General features: G+C 49.3%; 1 protein-coding gene across 2 annotated transcripts in view; it reads right to left on the reverse strand.

The window, feature by feature from the left end:
- NOS1 (nitric oxide synthase 1) overlaps positions 1 to 25,899 on the reverse strand; it is a 143,377-nt gene that overhangs the window by 88,195 nt on the left and 29,283 nt on the right. The window contains exon 1 of one of the 2 annotated variants that reach the window (XM_054006851.1): positions 7,094 to 7,365. The exons of the other annotated variant lie outside the window; for it this stretch is intronic. The gene's annotated coding sequence lies outside the window, so the exon portion shown is untranslated. Of the gene's footprint in view, positions 1 to 7,093; positions 7,366 to 25,899 lie in introns of those variants that run through there. 2 annotated transcript variants of the gene reach the window in all.

Below are 25,899 nucleotides of genomic sequence, written 5' to 3' on the forward strand. Positions count from 1 at the left end.
CTACTCACTCATGCTGAGTAGTGCCTGACCTAGTGAGTCGCCCCAATGGTTTCAACCAGCCTAGTCTGCAATGGCCTGATCCCGCACCCACTGTGGTGCTGGATGCAGAGCGCAGAATCAAGCCCCAAGAAAGTTACAACTCAACCTGAGCGAGAGAGGCAGGATCGGGCCCTCAGAGAGTATCTGTTCTGGATACTCACTCCCTGGCCGGATGGCATAATCCTGCACTTGTGTCATCACTTCTGGTTGATGCGGAAATAAGCCGGATACTGCAAACCGAAGGCTATTGTACACTGAAGGGAGGGGCCAAATAAAGAGCAGAAGCAGATGAACTCTTCAATCTGGGCCAATTTGTGCCCTGTGGATCTACTCAGGGAGATGTTTTTACACCACCATTGAGAGAGGCAGAGGCGCTGAAGAGCCCAGAATTCCAATCTCACCTTTTCTCCATAAACCTGGCCAGGGTTAGGGTTAGGGTTAACCTAATCCTAACCCTAACCCCTAACCCATATTTTCAAGTGTCCACTCATTTTTGGATGCCTCAGTTTTGGGGGGATTCAATTTTAAAAGTCTTGGAGCATTCACAGACTCCCATCACAAGTTAATAAGAGTTGCAGGGTCTTAGCACCTCTGAAAACATGGGCCTAGTTGTCTATGCAATGGGGAGAATACATGGAGTTGTGAAGCCCAATTAATTGTTTGTAGAGTGCTTTGAGATCCTCAGATAAAAGGGGATATAGAAAGGCAAAGTATTAGCCTAAATATATATAGATTTCTTATATAGGCAATACTCAGATACCCAAGTACACCTCTACCCTGATACAACGCTGTCCTCGGGAGCCAAAAAAATCTTACCGCGTTATAGGTGAAACCGCGTTATATCGAACTTGCTTTGATCCGCCGGAGTACACAGCCCCGCCCCCCCCAGCGCTGCTTTACCGCGTTATATCCGAATTCATGTTCATAGAATCATAGAATATCAGAGTTGGAAGGGACCTCAAGAGGTCATCTAGTCCAACCCCCTGCTCAAAGCAGGACCAATTCCCAGCTAAATCATCCCAGCCAGGGCTTTGTCAAGCCGGGCCTTAAAAACCTCCAAGGAAGGAGACTCCACCACCTCCCTAGGTAACGCATTCCAGTGTTTCACCACCCTCCTAGTGAAATAGTTTTTCCTGATATCCAACCTGGACCTCCCCCACTGCAACTTGAGACCATTGCTCCTTGTTCTGTCATCTGCCACCACTGAGAACAGCCGAGCTCCATCCTCTTTGGAACCCCCCTTCAGGTAGTTGAAGGCTGCTATCAAATCCCCCCTCATTCTTCTCTTCTGGAGACTAAACAATCCCAGTTCTCTCAGCCTCTCCTCATAAGTCATGTGCTCCAGACCCCTAATCATTTTTGTTGCCCTCCGCTGGACTCTTTCCAATTTTTCCACATCCTTCTTGTAGTGTGGGGACCAAAACTGGACACAGTATTCCAGATGAGGCCTCACCAATGTCGAATAAAGGGGAACGATCACGTTCCTCGATCTGCTGGCAATGCCCCTACTTATACAGCCCAAAATGCCGTTAGCCTTCTTGGCAACAAGAGCACACTGTTGACTCATATCCAGCTTCTCGTCCACTGTGACCCCTAGGTCCTTTTCAGCAGAACTGCTACCTAGCCATTCGGTCCCTAGTCTGTAGCAGTGCATGGGATTCTTCCGTCCTAAGTGCAGGACCCTGCACTTGTCCTTGTTGAACCTCATCAGGTTTATATCAGGTCGCGTTATATCGGGGTAGAGGTGTACTGCATCTATAAACTGTTTGTATCTCTCATAACAGGTGCATCCAAATCTACATCCATGCTACATCCAGTCCCACACAAATGCCGAACATGAATACATTGTCATAGTGGTCCTTAGCACTGCTTGCTTTACAGCTACCGTGTATGGTGACATTCAACCGGATGAGATTAACACAAGAGTACATTGGTTCAGGTACTGTACACATTGTGCTGTGAAATTCATTTGAAACAGGCTGATGCGAGCAAACACACACTCCCTTAGTTTCAGCAAAGGCACTGGCTTATGGATCTCTCTATTTTTAGGCCAGAACATGTTTATTTATGGACATACATGAGTGACCAGATAATCCACATCAATTTGTTTTGATGCCACAGTTATTGTATCCAGGCATGAGTAGAATACCACAGTCACGGTTTCTGTACAGATCCGGCTCCCAGCATGGACTTATTGTGGAGGTATTGAACAATATTCTCCTTACTCAGGAAAGGTAAATGTTAATGTATGCAAGCCAAGCGCACATGACTTATCCATTACTATACATAGTTTTCAGTCACTGATTTAAACATTTAGGCAGATTTCCTGGGCCTTTATACGGATCCACTACTGACCTGAAATGCAAATACAGACGCCTTAGCAAAAAAAAAAAAAAAAAAACCACAACAGCTTATAGGATCAGATCCTCAAATAGGTTACCGCTAGGATGTTATAGCTAAACTTAGGTTGTAAATTCTTTGGGGACAGGGACCCTGCCTGGGTGTGTGCCTGTGTGTGGGGGGGATTTCTAAGGCACAAATGGCATTCAGGCCTCCACTGTCATTGAAAGGCAGATGGATTTTGGCAGATCATTGCTTTTGTGCCTTTCCAAGTCCCCCTTTTATCTCCCACACATCCGTACAGCTCCATTCACAGCCAGTAGTTGATTCTGCTCCCTTGAAACCAATGAGCGTCTCTCTTTCCATTAACTTCAATGGGAGGGGGATCAGACCTTCAGGGATTTCGTACATAATTACCCAGTGGCCTGACAGGATTTGAACTGGAAAGCACTGGAAGGCAATGAATGCACCGAGCTATATATTCAAGAGCATCCAGTTAAGCAAAGATCTTCCGATGGTGTAAATCCGTGTAGCTCCATTGACTTGAACGGAGCGACGGTGACTTACACCAACACGGGTCTGCCCCCGAGGCTATTCCAGTCGTTACGGCGCATCTGCCCGTGTTATTTGTTAACCAACTCTGTACATAGCATCCCCCGCGCGTTGGCTCCAGGCCGCTGATGTTTAGCCGCTCCACACAGCCCTGCTCTGAGTCACACGAGATGCACGGCAAGTGGGGCACGTCCCCTTTGAGTCTTGCGGGAACAAATTACATTTTTTTTTCCAAAGATAAAAATTGCTTTCCAATTTCCTGGAGCCAGACAAGTAAAGAAATGAACCCCCCCCGTTTCCTTGACGAGGCACATTCTCTGCCCCTCCTTTTCTAGCCTTTAACTTGAAGCAGAATGGAGCGGGCATCAGGTCGGACGAGAAATTACCGAGGATTTTGCTCCGTCTCCTCTCTAGGTGTGGACACCCCAGGTTATGGGGAGGGGGGATTCAAAATCTGAATCGAGATCGGGATCTGAAGTTTGCCTCCCCTAACGGACAGCACCCAAACCCCGGGTTTTTGGTCGAGTTCTGGGCCGTTCGAATGGGACTCCGAATTGCGCTCTAGGCTGGGGGACGGGTCCCGGACGGGGGTGGGCCAGCCTGGGCATGGGAGGGAAAAGGGACCTGGCATTGTACTGGACCGGGCAAAGAGCCTGGCCCAAAAGGGCAGCGGCAGACACCAGGCGGCGAAGCGGGACCGGACTGAAGTCGGATTCAGAGAACTGGAGACCCGCAGCCCCCTAAACGCGTTGACTCCGCTTTACGGGAGCGCACCTGAGGTTGGACTCCCGGGTTAGCTCTTAGAGCAAGCAGCCAGGAGCGGTGGCAACAGGGAAGACCGGCGGTACATGCCTGGTTCTGATCGAGGCCTAGACCCTTTTTGCAGAGGAGCTGAGAAAACGGTTTACAGCTTGTAACCGCCTTGGCGTTTCCGAGCGAGCGCCGGAGCGCTGGAAGGAAACCCCGCCGGTGCACATGGCTCGAGCAGAGATTCCCTGGAGTGTGGCGCTCGCCGGCAAAGCCGGGGTGTATTTCGGTGGGCGCCCGCCCGCCCGGAGCCGCTGTCATCACCCATGCTTGGCTCTGAACTCACCCGCCGCCTGGGCCGGGAATCCGGGGAGCAGGTGCCTCTGGCAGGCAGAGGGGATTGTGCCCGGAAAGGCCTTAGCCCGGCGTCAGCACCATGGACAGATCCCGGGGCTGCCCACTCCGAGCCGGTGCCTGCTCCAGGCTGGGCTCCGAACCTAGCTACCCCGGGAGCAGCGGGACTCGCTTGCTGCAGGGGATCGGAGCCGGCTGAGCACAGGCCGGTCTCCACGGGGCACGCAGCGGGTTTGAAGGACACCCCCTTGGCCCTGGCGTGCTTTGCAAGCCAGAGCTGTGATCCGCGCCGTCCCCTTTCCCCCGGCCCTTAACACCCTGCCGCGGAGAGAAGGACTCTCTCCTTTTGCAACGGGGTCAGGAAAAGTTCCCGCCGCCGGGCAGCTCGCCCAGGGCAGCCCCCGGGCTGGCCAGCCAAGGGCCGCGGGAGGGAGCTCAGGCGCGGAGAGGAAGAGGCTCGCAGGGCGGGTTTGCTAGCGGGGTGAACAACGGGGACCCCACCAGTGGCAGAAGCGGCGCAGCCCGTCGCCCGCACACAGGGCCCGGGGAGGGCTCTTTAGCGACTTAACACATCAGCGAGAGGGCGCGGGAAGGGGATGGCGGAGCGGGGTGGGAAGTCGCGTTAGTTATTCAGCGGTAACCCCGGCGCTGCAGGTCCACGTACAGCCCAGCACGAGAAAGTGGCTTTCTTTGATCACCCCCGGCTCGTTTGCTCTGCAGAGCGATTCTCCTTTCCTCGTTGGAGCGGTTCGGAGCGGGGAATACTATACAACGCGGCGGGGGGGGGGGGGGGCAGCGCTGGTTGCAGTGGCCGAGCTGGGTGCATTTCCAGGGCCTGAAAAGCTTTAAAAAAAAAACACCCTCAAAACTTCTGAAGACTCGTTTAGGTAAAACGTGAGCAGGAGCCATGGGCGGGCAGCGGCTGCCCCTGAGCTCTTGGGCAGATGCGAATGTGGGGCGGATGCTCGCCGGAGCAGCTCGGGTGGGTTCGGATCACTCCGGGCGTTGTCCAATGACTCCCGTGGTTGCCAGATGCTCTTTCTAGCTCCCCCGGCCTTAAGGCGTTTCGGAGAGAGGGTGGCAGGGAGGGGACCCGGCTCTATGTTGGCATTCGCCCCCAGGGATCCGCGCACCTTTGCGGAGCGAGCGGGGGAAAGCCGGACACTCTGGAAAGGCCGCGGGCGACGGTTTCTTCTTTTTCAGCCGGGGACGGTCCCGCCCGGAGCCTGGTTTTTGCTGCTGGTTCTCAGGGCCCTGCTACACCTGATCAGAGTTACAGCAACAGCTCGGCCATCCGATGGGTGTTAATTCGCGGAGAGCAAAACTCGCAGCCCCCGGCCCTGTCTCCGGCTGGGCTGCCGCTGGCTTCTCCCCCCCGGGGGTGGCAGGGATCTGCCCCCGGCCGGGCAGGGGGCTGGAGCAGCTAAGGACAATGCACATATTAATACCCCCGGCTTCAGCTAGCCCGGCTAATCTTCAAACAACGTCAAACTAGAACAGGAGCGGCCCAAGGTCCCGCGCGAAGTGAAGCCGGTGCCAGCCGCCGTTTCAGTGCTAGCCCCGCTCTCTGCCGGGAGTGGAGCTCGCCGCCCGCCCCCCCAGCACCCCTGTCCCAGCCCAGGGCTCGGAGCCAGGGCTCCGGGGAGCTCTGTACGCGGCCGCTCTCCGCCGAGCAGCCCCGGCCCTCTTGCCCCGGGGCAGAGTTTCCCTAGCCCCGCGGGCACACTCCCCACGCTCGGTGCGGGGAAGAGAGCGCGTCCTGGCGAGACTCGGGAGAAAAAGCAGGAGCCTCTGAAGCCAAAACAGCCGCGGGGTCGCTGTGGCTGGCACGGATCTAACCTGGCACGGGCCAGACCTGCCTGCCAGGGGGTTACCCGCCACAGCCAGGCCGCTTTACAGTCACACCGGCCGGGGGAGATTTGCGGCCCTAAGAGCTGCGGGGGTTCCCTGCAGCGCATTTGCTTTTCCATGCGCTCTAGAACTGCCAGGAAAAGACACCTGCGCCGGGAGAGGCCAGAGACCTGGAGAGACCAGGCCGGGGGGTGCCTGCTCCCGGCTTTCCCTTGGCGAATCCCCCCCGACCAAAGCGGAGGGGCTTTCCAGCAGCGCCTGGGAAAGAGCTGGGAGCAAAGACAAAGTTTCAGAGGGAAGCCAAGCTCTGAAATCCAGCCCCGCTGGTTTTCCAGCTCGCGCCCTCGTCCTCTGCGCGGCCAACCCTTCGCCTAACCCCTTCTCCCACTTCCCATAAGTGCCCCCGGTGCACAGCTTGGGAAACGTGAATCCGTCACCCGCTTTCCTCGCTCCGAAATGCCCTCGCCTTCCAGCGTGTGAACGGGAAGAGAAGCTAGGAAATTCGGGGGCGACTGGAAAACACGAGAACCGGCGGGCTTGTAACAAAGCTTCCCCGCATTTATTCGACTCGGGATAAAAATCCCCCTTCCCTACAACTTGTTCGCTCCTGCCGCTTCGGTTTGCACCAAGTACCCAACGCTGAACCCGCATCGGCGTCATGCGGACAGCGAAGTTCTATGTGAAAATGTCACCATCTCGCCTATTCCGCGCACATTTGACAGAGGTGTGTACGCGCCCAGGATACGCATGTTATAGATCTTCTTAAAGTGCCGAACAGGACGATCTCTACCTGCCCCCGGCGAGCACACCTTCCCCTCCACTATTGTTGTTGACCAGTTGTCAGTGCAGCGGTGTGTATTAGAGGCACACAGACAGACACACAAGGACACGCGCGCGCTTCCGAACAAACTGAAAAGTAGCTGCAAAGTTTGCTAGAGAAACGCCGGCCAAACCCAACGGCTCTGCCTGTGCCTCGTCGGACGGCCTGGCTTCCTCTCCCCGCAGATCGGCCACAAGCAGGGTTGCTGCTTGGCCTTAGAAGGGGGAAACGTGCCCAGAGGCGGAGGTCCCCCCAGCGCACCCAGAGGTCACGCCGGGTGCCTTGCAGCCTCCCCGGCTCCGGGTCCTGGTTTAAGCACAAAAGCTGTCGCCAACCCGCTGCTCTGGCCGCCTTCTAGGCGAGCGCAGACGCTCAGCTCCATGGACTTACCTTTCCGCGAGAGGAGCCGCCTGTGGCTGGCCGAGGTGGAGTCCCCCCGTCCCCCAGCAACTGAGCCGCCTGCTCCGCTCTCCCGCGCCGAGTGAGGAATAAGTAGTCGGTCCCAGCCCCCCCGTCTCTTCTCTCTCCTCCCCTGCAAGCACCGGGCGGCTCTTCGCGGGGAGATGAAAAGCAGCGGCAAGAGGTAGGGACGGAGCCCCGGCGCTGAGCTCAACGCGGAATTTATTCCTGAACGTGCCTCCTTGCTCCTAGCATGGCGGAAAGGAATGCGCTCGGACGTCCAAGCAGGGGTTTTGAGGGGTGTGGAGTGAGAGGCTGCAGCCCTCCTTGGAGGTGCCAGGCTGTGTGTGCGCAGCCCCCTCCACCTCTTATAGAGCCGCCTGGGCGGCTCGGGGGGGGGGGGGGGGTCCACTGGAGCAGGGGGCCAAATACTAACCACCCCAGTGGAGAGCTAAGCCCTCCCCCCGCTTGTTGACAGGCACCTCTCCCAAAGCCACGGGGGCTCCAGCCAAGGACCTGCCAGCCCGCACTTGCTCGGGAAAAGGAGGCGGGCGGTGTACACAGATGCCCCCCCCCCCCCGCCCAGTATAGCTCCTATACAGTCACCTATGGAACTTTGCAGCTGGGTTGGTGCCAGACCCACAGCCCCAGCCCCAGCGCTGCCTGGAGCATCGTCTGTCTTTCCGCACACGCCATCTCCCCCCAGTAAGTCCCCCCGGGTCTAGAGTTGTAGAGGATGGACCCCAGAGCTGGAACCAGGCTTCTCTCAGTCGCACCGGTATTGAAACAAATATTTGCCTGGCCCTGCGTCTGCATCCTGCAGGGTCTCTTCCCACATCCCCCTGCAGCCACCTCTTTCCAAAGGGAAGGGTTGGGCGAGGGGATGGTACAGGTGGGCTACAAGACACACAATGGTTTGGGAGTTTTATGCCTCCTTCTGCCACTGCCCCCACGCGGACCATGGTGAGGAAAGGAGCCCCGTCTGAAAAGCAAGGCCAAAAGTCTCAGCCACTAAAATGCCTGCGCTCAGGGTGGAGGAAGGTTTGGGTTGTAGGGAGCGGGATAGTAGAGCAGGTTTTTTTCTCAATGGAATATATTTCTGTACGCAAGAACCAAGACACAGAGCTCTAGCAAGGAGAGAGCTGGGACTGTCTGCCTATCTTTAGCTCTCCTCCCTTGGTGGAGCATTAACTGCTCCTGCTAAAGCACCGTGTAGACACAGGTTTGACATGATCCTGTCTTTGCAACGGCTCCCATTTCTATGGCAACACCACCACACAAAATAGATCAAAAATCTGTTCTTCAAGAGTTCACCGTTCACCTGCTTAAAACAAGAAACCTGGATCTAAGGGCCTGCTCTCTTGATTTGCATGTGCCAACCCTTCCCATGGGAAACCTGGACCCTGGGTTTCCTGTGTGTAAAAAGGGCAGCCAAGGACTGGGTAGACGGAGTGCCTAGTGGCGGATTGTCTAGTTGCCCTTTTAAGTAGCAGCATCCCAGGTAATTCAATTAGAAAACTTTCCACCGTTGATTTAAAAAAGCAACCACCACACCCCAGTGAGCCTGGGAGATGTCAGAGCATTTAGCCGATGAAGAAAGGGGGAGAAAAAAAAATAGGCTAATTAAGCACACCCAGCCTGGGAAAGTGGAAAAGTCGAGCTAGCTGTGTCAGTCAGTTCAAAAGAAAAAGCCCAGTTCCACCTCTCTTGTTTTCTGGCATGCCTGTTCCATCAAGATGTAATACATCATCCCAGGCTAATGAAAACATAATTATCTCCAGTTGGATGCAGGAAGGACTAATTTAATAGTAAGCTATCCAAAGGCATCTGCTCAAATACACTCAGCAGGGAAACCTGCCTGGAACACAAATTTAAGGAGTGGGGGTGGGAGGGGGATTGACAGATCAACATGAATATTTAAAACAGCCAATTGGCCCAACTCCTCCACCATGATTTCAGCTGAGTGACCCCCAGGTTGAGCTTGGCCTAGTGGACAGCTGGACAGTGCTAGGCCAGAGGTTGCTGATTTCAGCACAGGGGTCATATACACACTTGCCCAGTGAAAATGATCCTCCAGGAGAGAGTATTTTCAAGCCTGGCCTCCATGGTGCACGGCTTTGTGATGTAGAGATGGGCAGTGCGGCGGGGGATGTACAGAAACATGGCTGGCCCCTTTGAGGAGCTCCCACACTCCTCGCTGGCCCATGTTTTAAGAGGAGATAAACTGTGCTCCCACTCCCACTCCTAACCCTAGTGAGTCTCTACCTTCCTCCTCAGGAGTCTGTTCTCACTCCATTCAGTAGCATCAGACACCAGCCGTGGAGGATCAGACACCAGTGTGTCTGGTACGTCAGACACCAGCGGTGCAGGATCAAGCCCCAGGTGCAGATCTGTGGATTCACTGAGCGACTACTTGCAATGCCCTGCCTGTCAAATTCTGTTCTCAGTTACACCGGTGTACATCTAGAGTATCCATGTTAAAGTTAAGGGGCCAGACCCTGAACTGGTGCATGTCACCACAGCCCTGACAACTTCAACTGCATTGAAGTCAGTGGAGCTATGTTGATCTGTTAGTGTGTAAATCCAGGGTAGCCAAGAGCAGAATTTGGCCCTGTGTATTCAAAAAGCAGGCCAGGGCCCAGTCTCTGTGCACCCTGTAAATCTTCACATGCCCTGGAAGAGTCTGTCAGTCCTCCCTTCCCATACTGGCTGCGAGCCAGTCTGGAGAAAGATGCTTGGGGGTTAATACCAAGTTAAATCATGAATGGCTGAAGAGGCAAACTGGAATCAAAAGGAAGACTCAGGTGAGCAGAGAAGGCGAAGGAGCCTTCAGTGTTCAGCGAGTCCATTCCAATCCAGCCCAGGGTTTGACACTAGGATGGCAGATGTTTGCATCCCTCTGGGAGACACTATTCTTCCAGTAACAGGTGCCCACAAACTGAATTTCTCCATAGTGGGCACGTACTCTCTGTGCCCTCCTCCTCCAGGGGAAAAGGAGGTGGTTATCAGCATGCGGACGCTGACCCTTGAACTCGCATCCTTCTCTCACGCGGGGAAATTGGAGTGGCTGCCAGACACGCAGGACGGCCCCGAGAAAAGCAGAGAAAGCAATGCCCCTCTCAGCATAGACGTAGCTAGAGGGGACTCAGGAGTCCCCCACCCCAGAGAATAGGGGGTTGAGAGGCTGTCCCTTCCCAGGATGGCCTCACCCCATTTCTAGATACCACTGAACCAGGCCTGCCTGTGATGTCTTGTCCCCAGGTCATAGAACCATACTTGGGACGTGCAAATTATCTGCTTTTGAGATGCACCAAAGTGGCAGATTGAATGGAGGAGGAAAAAAAAAAAAAAAAAAAAAAAAAAAGGACAAGAGAAAATAACTCTTCCTCTCCTCTCCACCTGAGTTGTCTCCATGTCTTCCACCCCCTCCCCCCGCCCATTTCAAACAAGCACCACAGGCCAAACATTGTTCTAGGTGATCTATATGCTCGGTGTGATTATAGGAGCTAAGTATGAATGTTCCCAGCTCATGCACTCACTCAGAAGTTTTCTTCGCCTGTCGTGCTGGCCTCTCTTTTCCTCTCCCTCTACAACACATCCTCCCCCACCCCTCGGAGGACAAACTGGTTATCAAGGGTGGGGGGTTATATTAGAGCGTCTTATGAAGGCAGTGGCAGGATGTGCTGCCCCAGGAGGGTGCACATCCCCAGGCTAGGTCAGTTTTAGGGACAGCCCCAGACAAGCTCCATTGCAAAGGGATCTAACTGTGAAGCCGTCTGTCCACAACAGGCTGCCCACAATGCTTAGCTCTTTAAGATCCTTAGGGGAAAAAAAATGTATCCCCAGCATGGATCATGGCTGCAGTAACCTAGGCAGCAATTCAGTGCAGAGTGGTGACTCTGGACTCACTCGGCTGCTTGTTATGTGTAATTCTAAGTGTCCTAGAGGGATTACTGCACTGAGAATAAAGAAACAACGAGATGTATTTATACCAAAGCCTAAACAGCCGATGTAGTTGCATATATACATAGAGCAGCTGATAGTAGGTGGCCTGGCACAGAGATTGCAATGATTTGGGACACATCCCAGGATTGTTTTCTCTCTGTGCTCCAGTCTTCAAAGGGTGCCTATACTAACGCTTGCCTAGAGGTGGCAGTGAACCTTCACTATTGCACCCATATCCAACCGTACACCACTATGGGAGGGCTGGAAAGTCCCCTAAAAGGTTATGGGGTTTGTGCTTTCTGTTCAGCTGCTCATATGCTATGTTACTGAGTGTGTGCGTGCCTCCACCCAGATGGTATAAAACAGGCTCAGACTCATAGCCTTTAGGGCTAGAAGGGCCCCATCATGATCATCTAGTCCGATCTCCTGCACATTGCAGGCCACAGAAGCTCACCCACCCATTCCTGTAATAGACCCAGAACCTCTGGCTAACGTCACAGCGAAGAATCTTGATCCCTTTCCTGCTTGCCCTCAACCACTTTTTCTCACACACACACACACACACACACACACACACACTTGTAAATTAAGATAATTTTTCAGACTTCAATATGTATGCAAAAGTCACTGGTTATTAGTAACTGATCTGATCATCATATGGATTTTATATTAGCTGGGTCATCACAAGTTTAGCTTCCCCTTTAAGAATTACCCATCCTATCAAGCTAACAAAGTAATATAAAGCCACCCAAAGGAGGAATTATTTTTGAATTTCCTCCTCTCCTTCTCCCCCATGGTCTGTCAGCCTTAAAGGAAAACTCTCCTTAGTGCCTGTCCTTTAGTTAGCAGACAAGTCACAAATATGACAGGATAGCATCTAGCCCCACACCACACTCTGGATTGCAGCTTTTCACTTAACTTGGCCCCCTTTCAGAAAAGCATTCGAGCACATGTTTAAACTTTAAGCACATACTTAAGTGCTTGCTGAATTGGGGCTTTTATTTCTAACCGTGCTAACACACACACATATTTGTTATTCCTTTATAACACCTTTGAAGAGCAATACAAATGTGGATACAAACGTGGACCACAAAAAAGTGCTAATCAAACAGCAATTAAATAGCAGGAGAGGGTGCAAGTGGTAGGTTCCTTGTCTGAACCTAGTTTGAGTCTGAGAAAGCCACCAAAGTGTGTGATCTGGTCCACAGAAGAAATTCCAGAGGGATGAATTACTCCTTAGCTGGTATATCAATGCCATAGAGGCTTTGTCTATCTTCCTCTCATTTTTCCCTCTTTCACTTCAAAAACACCTGTCTTTGAAAAAAAATCACACATGATTAAAATATCCTAGAGAATCTCTTTTTATTAGGGCTAGCAATTAATCGCAGTTAACTCATGCAATTAACTCAAAAAATTAATCACGATTAATTGCACTGTACACTCTGAAATGTATTACATATTTTTGAATGTTTTTCTACATTTTCAAATATATTGATTTCTGTTACAAAGAATACAAAGTGTACAGTGCTCACTTTATATTATTTTTATTACAAATATTTGTACTGTAAAAATAAATAGTATTTTTCAATTCACCTCATACCAGTTCTGTAGTGCAATCTCTTTATCGTGAAAGTGCAATTTACAAATGTAGATTTTTTGTTACATAACTGCATTGAAAAACAAAACAATGTAAAATTTTAGAGCCTACAAGTCCACTCAGTCCTACTTCTTGTTCAGCCAGTCGCTAAGACAAACAAAAGTTTGTTTACATTTACAGGAGATGCTGCTGCCTGCTTCTTGTTTACGTCACCTGAAAGTGAGAACAGGCGTTCGCATGGCACTATTGTAGCCAGTGTTGCAAGGTATTTACATGCCAGATATGCTAAACATTCATATGCCCCTATATGAATCTTTAGTGCATCTGGCATGTAACTATCTTGCGATGCCAGCTACAACAGTGCCATGAGAACGCCTGTTCTCACTTTCAGGTGACGTAAACAAGAAGCAGGCAGCAGCATCTCCTGCAAATTGTAACCAAGTTTGTTTGTCTGAGTGATTTTGGCTGAAGTAGGACTGAGTGGACTTGTAGGCTCTAAAATTTTACATTGTTTTGTTTTTGAGTGCAGTTACGGAACAAAAAAAAAAAAATCTACATTTGTAAGTTGCACTTTCACGATAAAGAGATTTCACTACAGTACTTGTGTGAGGTGAATTGAAAAATACTATTTATTTTGTTTTTTACAGTGCAAATATTTGTAATAAAAGATAAATATAAAATGAGCACTGTACACTTCATATTCTGTGTTGGAACTGAAATCAATACATTTGAAAATGTAGAAAACATCCAAAGATATTTAAATAAATGGTATTCTATTATTGTTTAACAACGCAATTAATCTTTTTAATCGCTTGACACCCTACTTGTTATTAATATACTTTTAATGGAAGTTCCCCAAACATTCATACCATAAGGAAAATATTTAAAATCCAGGGAATGAGGGTGTCTTGTTAGTTCATACTCATATTTAAAAGGGTAGAAACCTTGTTTGCTCCTCATATTCTTGAAGTGGTACAAGATTCTCCCAAGTGATTCTCTCTCATTTGCCACAGCTCTATTTTTAAACAGGAGCATTTCTCAGTACCCCTTAGCATTGTTTAATATATTTTAGAAACCGAAAGAGAGCTCTGTGTTTGGGCCCAGAGCCTCAGTGGTGCAAACTCCATCAAAGCTGCTCCATCTAGGATGGTTTACAGCAGCTGAAAAGCTGTCCCTTTACATTCATACCAAATAAGGGGGGACTTAAAGCCCTTCCCAATGGGACTGGAGGTCCCATTGACTAACCATTAGCAAAAAAAGCAGCTATTGAAAAGTTATTCATAATAATTTTTTTTAAAAAGTGACCTGATAAATTTCTTGCCCACTTCAAAAGACACACAAAATCTAAGCATTATTAATAACAACCCCTACACAATATATTTAAATATAGTCTCAGTCTTTTAACATTTAAAAACGCTACCAAAAAAGCAAAGAAAAAAACAAAGCAAAAACATCTTTAAACTATAAATTATTGTTTTCCTGCAGTGCCTGGAGGCCCCAGCCAAGTTCAGGGCCCCACTGTGCTAGTGCTGTTCATACACAGAGTAAGAGTCCCTGGCCCCAAAGATTATAGCATCTACATAGACAAAGGGAGGGAGAAAGGACGGATTATAACGTGTATGTCTTTAAAATAATGAAACTAAAGCAAACTAAAAACAAAAAGAAAAATGTTTACAGCTTTAACTTCAAAAAGAGTTCTAAAAAGATCCCACCCCCAAAACCAAAGAGCCATAAATATCTTGCTAACAAAAACAAACAAACAGTAACCTAAATGCGTATATTCACAGAGCTGCATATTTATGAGTTAAAGGAGTCAGCCAGCCACGGTCATCGAGGTGACGAATCAATGGGAATATCTGAACGCAGCAGGATTAGTACTTTATCGTTTTGATAAACAGCCATGGGGAGCGGGCGGTGGATGCCAAACCAAAACACGCTGTCTGCATCACTCACACACTTCTGAATCAGCATCATCACACTGCAAACAAACATTAGCCATGATCTCACACAAACAATAAATCAATCACAGCCCAGCAGCTCCAAAAAGGGGGGGGGGGGGGGGGGGAAAGAAGAAGAAGAAGAAGAAAAAAAAAAAAAAAAAAAAACACTTTCTAGGCCCAATGCTGCCTCTGCAATCTACAGAAGAATGACTCCACTCAGCCTTAGAATTGATTGGCAAGAAGTTCACAGGAGCTTTGCCAGGAATTAGATTTATTTCTGGAATGATTTTAATGGGATACTGAAATGCTGTTGTAATTTAAAGGTATTAACATCTTCTCCCTTTTAAACCAGGATGAAGTTAAACCACATTTCCTGGAGAGGAGATGGAAGCTGACTTTGGCGAAACAGCGACATTGTGACATTTCATTCACATTTAAGATGATTCATTTTCATTAATTTGCCTGTCACCAAATTGGTCTTTAAGGACAGTGGTTTATAAAAGACCTTGCCATTTTAAGTGAACCAGTGCCCTGTCCTTCAAACATTTACGCAGATGTCTTAACGTAAAGTACGTGAGTAGTAATTTCTCAAATGGCTTTTTATGTCATGTACAAATCCTCCCTCCTGTTACCGAATTTCATAGAATTTAGCTGAATTCACCTGTCTCTGTCCATTTACAAAAACTCTTAGATCCGATTCCTTCAAGAAACTCCGCATGTGCAGAACTATGCACACAAAGCTGCATTGAATTCAGAGCTCCAGGCCTTAGTTATCTTCCATAAGCAAAGCAGAATCCACCTACCAATTTTGGAAGTAATCAACTTTAGATTTCACTTCCCTAGAGAAAAGTGCCCCTACTCAACACGGACCCTCCTTTAAGAGGTCTAATTTTTGCAGAGAGATTCTAACAAAGGAGAAGTAGCAACAACAACAAAAAGGGTAACTACATTAACCCATTGTTTTGGTGCTTGTTTTGTTTTATTATTTTTCTTTTTTTAATAAGCTGGAGTACTTTGGTTTGTCTTATCTTCCAAGGCAGGGGGGAGAACCTCATGTGACTAAAATTAGGGGAGGTCAGATCCCTGAACTGGTATAAAAATTCCCCTGACTGTTCCTGGTTTTCCTAAAACGACACATTTGGGTAATTTTGGAATAAAGTTAGTTGGTCCTCCACAATAATTCATGCCTAAAACATCTCTCATCCCCAGATAGGATTAGTGGTAGTATTACTATAGCACCTAAGAGCCTCAGGTCTTGCACTAGGACCACAGTGTGCCAGGTGCTGTACAAACAGAACAAAAAGATGCCCTTGAACTGAAGAGCTTACAGCCTTCATATAAGACAAGAGACGACAGGTGGACAGGTCTAGATGGATCTTTAATTTAAAAACAAAAAACAAAACAAAAACCCCACCTCCAAACCTTCCAGAGCTGCTGGCTAGATTCCTTCTGCTCTGAATGATCTTTGTATTAAAATGCACACACCCAAATAATGCCGAGAACCCTCCCTGGCCTGGCTGACTGGCATTCCCACAGAATGACCACTTCCTTTCTGGCTCACTCTCAGGGCAGCTCTACACTTTAAATGCTGCACCAGTGCAGTGGCAGCACTTCAGTGAAGACGCTACTGCGCCGATGGGAGAGCTTCTCCGGTCAGCGTAGTTAATCCACTTTTGTGAGTGGCGGTTGCTATGTCGGCGTAGCGCTGTCTACACCAGGATTAGGTCAGTGTAACTGCATCCCTCAGGGGTGTGGAATCCACACTCCTGGAAAATCAACACCCCCCCAAACAATGCAGTTATACGTTTATAATGTAGGCCTGGCCTCACTGATGGGCTAGCGCAGACTGACTGACTTCCAGCATGTGTAAGGGCTGGGCACAAAAGGTTGCTTCAGAGGCTAAAACATTCTTTCCCTGGCTTCATCTTACACTATAAGGATTCCTGAAGAGTTCGATTTTGGTGCGCAGCTACATTTCTGGTCTACACGAAACAATAAACCCTAACCAGATTCAGGGTTCCTTGCGTCCACACACACAGGATGCTAATGCAACAATAGAAACGTAAAAGGCAAGAGGGCTAGTGGTCATAGTGGATTAGTGGCCTCCTCCAAATCCCCTCTGAAGTCAGTGAGTCCCTTTCTCAATGGCTATTGGTTTGGGACCTTGGGAGCCCTGGGTTCAAATCCTGCCTTAGCTCAGAAAGGACAAAGTATTGGTGATCTAAGCCTCGTACACGTCACAAAATCACCACGTAACCAGTGATGCGCTGCCAATGGTCTCGTAAAAATGTCCTCTTAACCTTAGCCTGCAAAACACCTTATTGGCCCCAGGGTAGGTGCCCTTGGAAAGAGGAGGTGAGCAGGATCGGTTTAAACAGTAACAGTTTGCCATATCCATAATCATAGCCGGGGGGAGGGAAGCAGGATTGCTCAGCAAACAAACCAAGGTCTATTGAGGGCACCTGGTGGAAATATATACATTTTGTTCCTGTATATTGGTTACACAGAGAGCATGGCCCAATGCTCCCTGCTTGTATAGTTTCACATGGAGGAAGGCTGAAGGCTGCCGGGGGCTCATTTAAAGATGACCATAGCAGGGAGTACCACAATTCAGAACATAGGTGTGTGTGAGCAGAGTGGTCTGGGAGCCCAGGCCAGGAACAGGGCTGAGGGAGCTGGCAGAGAGAGGCGGTGGTGGGGAGCTGGCGGAAGGGTGTCCAGATTAGAACAGCGGGGATTGCTGCAGATGGGGAGTGAGTTACATGAACAGATCTCTAAGAAAGCAGCACCTGCACTGTGCTTGGCTGCCTGGTGCAGTTTAGCCCTGCACTTTCAATTCACACGCGCAGAATCTTTCACGGGGGGGGAACCAAAGGAAAAATCTCTTTTCTTCCCTATTCACCTTCCAAAGTTCTCCTGGCATTTTGTGAGCCGTGAGAAGGACAAACCCCAGCTGCCTCACTGGCAGACTGCACAGCCCAGCACCCTGCTCCTTGATTCAAACCAGAGAGAGGTTCGAACGACCAGGCTGAGATTGGGATTGGAACCTGGACCGTCCCAACTTTCGAGGGGGCTGGTTTTGGTCTGCCTTGCAGATGTAGGGCTTTAGTTCCCTCCCAATCCGAAAATGGGGATGGGGGGGGGGGGGGAGCCACAGGGACCATCTCGATCTTTAAACCAAATGTGACATCCTGAAAGAGAAGGTGTCTTTAGCAAGTCGGCGACTGGGCCAGATCCCACAGCGACTGCTACACGGGGGAAGCCACTGGTGCTATGGCTGTCCTGCTGATTTCACCTTAATATTGAAGAGCAGGGATCGAGGAGAGGAAAGGCTGGTTCCCAGGGCTGGTAACAGGATATTCTAGCCTTTAGAGGTGACCAGGAATTGCTGCAATACCACAGCGGAGGGGATTGGCTTGGTGTCCGGTGAATTCCTAGAATGCCAGGCAAGATCCCTCTGGTAGAGTTCCATGGAGCTTGGAGCAGGTGAGTCTCTCACATGGCACCTTAAAACAGGAGCTTGCATTGTCCCAGGGGGTCCTTGCAGGCACTGTTTACCCTCCTCCCCCTGTCATGCCGCCTGCCGCTGCCCCAGAGTGGGAGCCCCATTCCTGAACTTGTCCCATCCTTTGGGATGCAAGGACGATTGGCATCCTACGAAACATGAGGCCATAGTCTCGGTCCAACTCCTAGTTGGCAGCACTTCCCATTGTAAAAACCAGCAGGACAATCGGCCCTGCCTGCCTCCCTAGCTGGCAGTCTTAGCAGAGAAGTCAAAGACTGAAGGGGGCGTGGGGATGAAGGCTAAACTGTTCTCTCACCCCTAGAAGGCAGAGGCGCTGGAACAAGGGGGGCTGCCGCACTCCCGGCTGGAAGCGGTTTCCATCATATGCAGGGTTTACAGTTTGCTGCAATGGCTCTCTGAGCCCCCACTGTACAAATTGTTCCAGCCCCCCTGCTAGAAGGGGTCCCCTCCAGGTCAGAACAGAAACCCATTGGCAGTTGGCTAGATATGTGCATTACCACAGTCCACGCTGTACCTTATTTCCTGAATCAACAGAGAACTTCAATTTCCAGGGCTCTCAGTCTGGCACATTTAATCTGTTCTGGGTTTTTTTTCTTAAAGGGAGTGCGCGTGCATAGGAAACAGAGCCGGTGCGCTTTGCCATGCAGCTGGAGCAACAGCGCAGCTGGGCCTGACTAACAGAGGTACTGCTCTACCCGGACACCTTTCCTCCCCTGCTCTATTCCATTGCTTCCTGATGAGATTAGTATTGAGCGGTGCCAGCTGACGGGGAGGAAAGCCGCTTGGAGAACGCCAGTAGAGCTGACACTCAACAGACATTGGGATTCTTTTTCCCCCCCCCCTCCTTTTAATAGAAGTCAGAACTATTTTCTCCCCTTCGTTTGATCTTTTTGTAGCTCAAGCAGAAATGCACGTTCTGAAGGGAGCATGGGCAGGTCAGGCTTAAACACACTTGAAAAGGGGAGCACCAAGTTAGAAACTGTTCAGAGGATCCTCACCGAAAGGTATGCCTTGCATCATCTAGTGAAGTCCTTACCTTCTACTAATAATAAAGAACACCTAACTCTTCTCAGGCACTTGTCAGGAGTAGCTCTCAAAGCACACACCAAAAGAGGTCGCTATCACTATTCCCATTTTACAGATGGGAAAAATGAGGCAGAGAGCTGGGACATGACTTGCCCGAGGTCACCCAGCAGCAAAAGTCGGGACTAGACCCCAGGGCTCTTCGGTTTGAGTCCCGTGCTCGATCCACTTGGCCACCATAAACAGAGGTACTTTCATAAGGTTTATTCCTTTGCCATGAGAGAATCAGCCAGCTTTTTCTTTTAGCTCTTTGGTTGTAGAGTCATGCGGACTAGATAAAATATTCTGCAACTGGCTTACTGAGTGGCCTCGGTCAAGTCATTTCACCTCTCCATGACGGAGTCCTCCCCCTTGTGAAATGGGGATATCGCACAAGGGCTTTGGGAGGCTTAACTCATAAGTGTTCCAGAGACACCATCCAGTTCTGATCCTTCCATGCCCTTCTACCCAAGGGAAGGCTGCAGGATTTAGTCCCAGTGGAAGAGGTGCAGCCTTAAAAGGGACAAACATTTTAAAAAGGATTGAAAAAAAAAGTGCTGGTTTGTTTTGCTTACCTGCCAAGACCAGAACACAGCGTCTCCACTGCAATAGTTAAATTAAATCATTAATCTCTACAGCAGCACAGGGAGTGCTGTAAAATGCTCTCAAGGGTGCCACAGAAACACATTGCCCAGGACTCTGCAGGTCAAAAGCTTTTCTGTTCACCTTGAAGGTATAAAAGTAAGAGTAAAAAACACACTCGTTCAAGGAAAACGGAGGGAGAGAATAAAATAGATAAAAGAAGAGAAAGAAAGAAAAAAACAGCCCTAACCCAATACTTAAATTTGCAATGGACAAGTCCTGCTCTGATCCCCAGTCTTTGAAATGCACATGCCCATCCAGACTCTTAACATCTAGGGAAGCCAGGGCTCCAGTGGCCAGAAAAACAGTCACTTGTCTAGAAGTGATGGTTGTTTTAGCCAGAGGTCAAACAAAATTGTACTGGAAACTTCGGGAATACTTTAAAGGAGGCTCGGAAGAGGGGAGGGGATTGCCTGCTGGAGGTGGTCATTAGTGCAGGTTTTATTTCCATGTTATCTGGGGATTGGTCCTGCTTTGAGCAGGGGGTTGGACTACATGACCTCCTGAGGTCCCTTCCAACCTTAATATTCTAGGATATGTTAAATCCTGGCCAGAAACCAGCTTCTAAACTCAAGGCTTTCTAGAGGAAGGAGGAGCCACAGCGTAGTATGGCACCAGCTTCAATGATTTCTCCCTCAAAATCTTTAATATCAATTACTGCTTTACCTCTTGGATGCTGGTACACAAGTCCAGGGTGTCGGGGCTCTCCTCTCCCACACGTTACAGAGCACGGACTCGGTCTGCCATGGAAATTTAACCTTGCTCCCATGGGCAATTTGAGGTGATGCAGAGCCAGGACTGCCATGCACAGCCAGAGCAGTGTGGTGACACAGGGCTGGACCAGCAGAGGGGAGACTGGTGGGGACCCTGCAGGCAGAAGGAAGGGCCACTCGGAGAGCCGGAGTAGCTGCAGGTCTGGACAGACAGACATACGCTGCTTTTGCAAGTTCCCTTTGCCTCACTTATCTTAGCCTATTGTTCAACTAAAATCACAAGAGCATCCAGAAGACACAGACATTGCATCTGAGTTGGGTTTTCCTAGGGTGAAGCATTAAATATATAGCCCCAATCCTGAATTTAATTAAAGAACATAAGAACAGCCATCCTGTGTCTGACCAAAGGTTCATCTAGCCCAGTATCCTGTCTTCCGACGGGCCAGTGCCAGGTGCCCCAGAGGGAATGAACAGAACAGGTAATCATCAAGTGATGCATCCCGTCACCCAGTCCCAGCTTTTGGAAAATTACCCTGGTGTATCTGAAGTAATTCAACGGACATTAATGGAATTACCCTGGTAGAACTGAGACATCAGAATCAGTTCCATGTGTTTATTATTATTCATTTAGATCATGGTAGCACCCAAAATGTGCTAGGCACTTTTCACATTTCAAGCGAGACGGTCCCTGCCATCAATCCATACCTGAGATTCATAACCTTTCACAGACAAGGCACCATCTGCTCCAGACCTAGGCTACCCAGCCTGGAAGTCAACCTACTGAAAGGGTGAGAGGAAGGAACTCCGATGGTCTGTGGACCACCTTCTAGAGGAGTTTAATCAGAAGCATGTTGCTTTAATGGCTCCACCGCCTCCTTCTGGTAGGTGGTGTAATTACATGCTGAAAAGGTATCTCCTGCTTTGGGGTTGGGATCCTGTCTTCCACCGAGTCAGAGGCACTAGAATCACAGCATTTTCAGGAGCAGGGTTTGCCATCCATCTCAGAGAAGAAAGGTTAATTGAGCAGAGCAGGGGACAGATGGTCCCGTTGTAGCAGTAGAAAATGTTTAAGTTAATGACAGTCCCCATAGTGGGTTTCCACTTCATTGGAGACTGGTGATCTTTCCCAGAGCAAATAAATTCGCAGCATCTTTACCCCTTAGCAACTCCAACACAGCAATGTCTTGATTACACCTCCTGGCTTTCCAATAGCACACTGCTTCACATGCACCGCCCAGTTACCACCTACCCTGTCCATGCAAAGGTAGGGGGTTGTGTTCAATTGAGAGGCAAGTTCTTGGCCATGCCTTAGCAGCAGCAGGTTGCTAATGTGTCACAGTGGGAGCACAGTGCTCGGTGGAGTTTGTATGCCCAGGCTACCCTTCACAAGGTCAGTCAGAAGACAAAGCCCTCAGACCTTTCATCATAGAATATCAGGGTTGGAAGGGACCTCAGGAGGTCATCTAGTCCAACCTCCTGCTCAAAGCAGGACCAATCCCCAACTAAATCATCTCAGCCAGGGCTTTGTCAAGCCTGACCTTAAAAACCTCTAAGGAAGGAGATTCCACCACCTCCCTAGGTAACCCATTCCAGTGCTTCACCACCCTCCTAGTGAAAAAAGTTTTTCCTAATATCCAACCTAAACCTTCCCAACTGCAACTTGAGACCATTACTCCTTGTTCTGTCATCTAGTACCACTGAGAACAGTCTAGATCCATCCTCTTTGGAACTCCCTTTCAGGGAGTTGAAAGCAGCTATCAAATCCCCCCTCATTCTTCTCTTCTGCAGACTAAACAATCCCAGTTCCCGCAGCCTCTCCCCATAAGTCATGTGCTCCAGCCCCCTAATCATTTTTATTGCCCTCCGCTGGACTCTAATTTTTCCACATCCTTCTTGTAGTGTGAGGCCCAAAACTGGACACAGTACTCCAGATGAGGCCTCACCAATGTCGAATAGAGGGGAATGATCATGTCCCTCGATCCGCTGGCAATGTCCCTACTTATACAGCCCAAAATGCCGTCAGCCTTCTTGGCAACAAGGGCACACTGTCAACTCATATCCAGCTTCTCGTCCACTGTAACTCCTAGGTCATTTTCTGCAGAACTTCTGCCTAGCCATTCGGTCCCTAGTCTGTAGCAGTGCATGAGATTCTTCCGTCCTAAGTGCAGGACTCTGCACTTGTCCTTGTTGAACCTCATCAGATTTCTTTTGGCCCAACCCTCTAGTTTGTCTAGGTCCCTCTGTATCTTATCCATACCCTCCAGCATATCTACTCCTCCTCCCAGTTTAGTGTCATCTGCAAACTTGCAGAGGGTGCAGTCCATGCCATCCTCCAGATCATTAATGAAGATATTGAACAAAACCAGCCCCAGGACCGACCCTTGGGGCACTCCGCTTGATACCGGCTGCCAACTAGACATGGAGCCATTAATCACTACCCACTGAGCCCGATGATCTAGCCAGCTTTCTATCCACTTTATAGTCCATTTATCCAACCCATACTTCTTTAACTTGCTGGCAAGAATATTGTGGAAGACCGTATCAAAAGCTTTGCTAAAGTCAAGGAATAACACATTCACTGCTTTCCCCTCATCCACAGAGGTTCACATGACACCAAGAGTGAGTTGTGAACAGCCTGGGCCAAATTTATTTAGGTGTAATCCTACTGAAGTCAAGGAAGTTACATCAAAGATGAGTATGACTCACCACATTTGACTAGTGCAGTGGATAGGGAAATATACAGTGATCCATAAACACTTCCCACCTTTCCTAAGTAGACAGAATACACTTTATCCTCACTTATACCCCATGAAACCCCACTGATCTCACTGGGGAAAGGGACATCCCTGATTTTAGTGCCCTTCATAGCATCAGAAGAAAATGTGATTCAGATCTCTCTTGCCCTATATAAATGTTAAAAGAAGAACAGGAGTACTTGTGGCACCTTAGAGACTAACAAATTTATTAGAGCATAAGCTTTCGTGGACTACAGCCCACTTCTTACTCTGAAACTTATATAAATGTTGCAATTAGAGAGGTCAATAGGAGAAATTCCACTCTTAGCGGAGAGTAGAACTAGGCCTCCAGTTTCCTACTCCACACAGAATCTCACCCCCTGCCCTATCCGGACTCCTCTGGCTCCCTGAAGATGTCTCACTTGTCCACAGGGTCCTAGCAAGGCCCTGGAGATGAATGTGAAGTTAGCTATTAGAAAGCTCACCAGAGCACATAACGAAAGAGTAGGAGTGAACTGCAATGGGCACAGACATCCAAGAGCTCTTCAAATCTTTGATGTGATCAAGATTGACAGCTTGAGAGACAGGGTTTGTTTTTTGTTTTTTTTTAGTTAATTCCCAGTGGCCAAGAACATTTAGTCTGGCCGGGAAAAGGAAATCACATTACAGAATTATGGTTCATTTACCAGGTCCCACTGGATGTCTGGCAATAACCACTGGCTTCCTAACGCTATTAGCCAGCGTCTGAACCTTATGATTTCACTGCAGTCATCTCAACTTCCCACACCAGACTCAAGAGCCAAAACCGAGCCAATTGCAGAATTTTGAAGTGCAAATGGGTGGGACGAAAGTAGATCCAGGGGGGTCTAATGCAATGACTCCCTGAGTATGCATTCCCGGATGGGTACTGGAGCCTTCAGAGACTGGCATTCACGGCTTTCTCCCTCTCCTAGAGCGCAAATCCTACTCCCACAGACTCCCCTTGCTACACCAGAAGCAAAACTGGCCCTCGATAACCCACTCTGTTCCAGGCCAACTGCCCAGTTCCCATTTAGTTGTGCATGCTCTAACCTGCAATGGATCTTGGGTTGTCAGAAATGCAAGCAAGACCACAGGTTGGAGTAGTCCAAGCTCCCTTACAGGTTGGAATGAACACAACTGAATAAGAGAAAGCACACAAGTACTTTGTGGTACAACTGAGGTCTTAGTATAAAACTGTCATAGATGTCCATACGAGGTCAGGAACCACTGGGCCTTTCACTTGAGTGTATCTGGGTCCCTCATCAGACGAGCCTAGAGCCAAAGAAGTTTGGATGATCTCAGTTGAGTCCCCAGAGAACCATGCTTCCTACTTCAAGGCTGCACAATCCATTATGATTGCGATGCTACTGATCAAGGGAGTCCAGAGTCTAGAAAATCAAGAGTGGGAGCAGATCAAGAGGAGGAGGACAGAGCTACTGGGACAGAGTAGGGTGTTCGCTTACTTACGTCATGCTTGGTTTTAGCCAGTGTTGGAGTCACCAAATCTCTCCCTTCCCATTCCCATCCCCAAACACCACAAATAAAAGAGGCAATGCAACAAGAATACATTAGATAGAATAGAACAGATGAAATCGACTCTGCAGTTTCACAGGGACTGACTAACTGCCTCTCAGTGCTGAAGAGTCACCGGAAACTATCTGCAAGTCTCTCATTAATGCAACAGTTCTTAAAGAAAACATATTAGACGGTGGACGAGCCAGTCAGAGCTGGCAGGCCGAATACTCCAAAGCCAGGTTTTGTAACATCTAGGAATTTACCCTCTGCCTGGTGGGACAGCCATACTGGAGGTAGAAAGAAAGCAGAAGGAAGGGTTACAAGGTAAGGCTGTATAAAGAACTAATTAAGATAATAGAAGAAACTCAGCAGCATCTCTTTGGAGGTTTTGTCTGCTGGCTGAAAGACAACATGGCTTCAACTGGTAGCCCAGGATTAACCCCACCTAGCGTCTCTGGCTTGGGCGGCGTGGCAGATAGACAGGCCCACCCGGCGTTCTAGCTCCCAGAGTCTTGTGCGTAGCAGGGTCTCAGCAGGGCGCGAGTCAGTCACAGGTCAGCAACGCAGCAGGGGTGCATGCGTGTGTGCTCAAAAGGCAGGCTGACTTCCACAGCGATGGATCCATGGAGAAGGGGCAGTCGTGGTCCAGTGGGCTGAACCCAGCACAGGGAGTCAGGAGATGTGGAACCAGATTCTGCTCCAGGTTACAATGATGAACTCGGAATTCCACTGCAAACAATGGAGTGATTCTGGATTTACATGGGTACAAAGGAATCTGGATGAGATTTTCAGCTTGGCCACTCACTGCTGGGCTACTTCAGGCAAGTCACAATTGTCGGCGCCTTAGTTTTCCATTTGTAACATGGGGAGGAGGACACTTCCCTCTCTTTGTACAGCACTTCGATAGCCTCCGATGAAAAGCACCATGGAGGAGTTGAGTGTTACTACGCCTACAATAAAGGCTCGTTTTCACTCATCATGCCACTTTCTTTCTGGGTCACGTACGGTTCTTGGTCTACAGGCAGAGCTGCCACGGAGATCAATGGGAGCATTACATGGCCTTTACCAGCCTAGCGACATTCCCAGAACTCGGAGGCAGTT

This window comes from Malaclemys terrapin, chromosome 16 (assembly GCF_027887155.1).
Source record: "Malaclemys terrapin pileata isolate rMalTer1 chromosome 16, rMalTer1.hap1, whole genome shotgun sequence".
Classification (NCBI taxonomy): domain Eukaryota; kingdom Metazoa; phylum Chordata; order Testudines; family Emydidae; genus Malaclemys; species Malaclemys terrapin.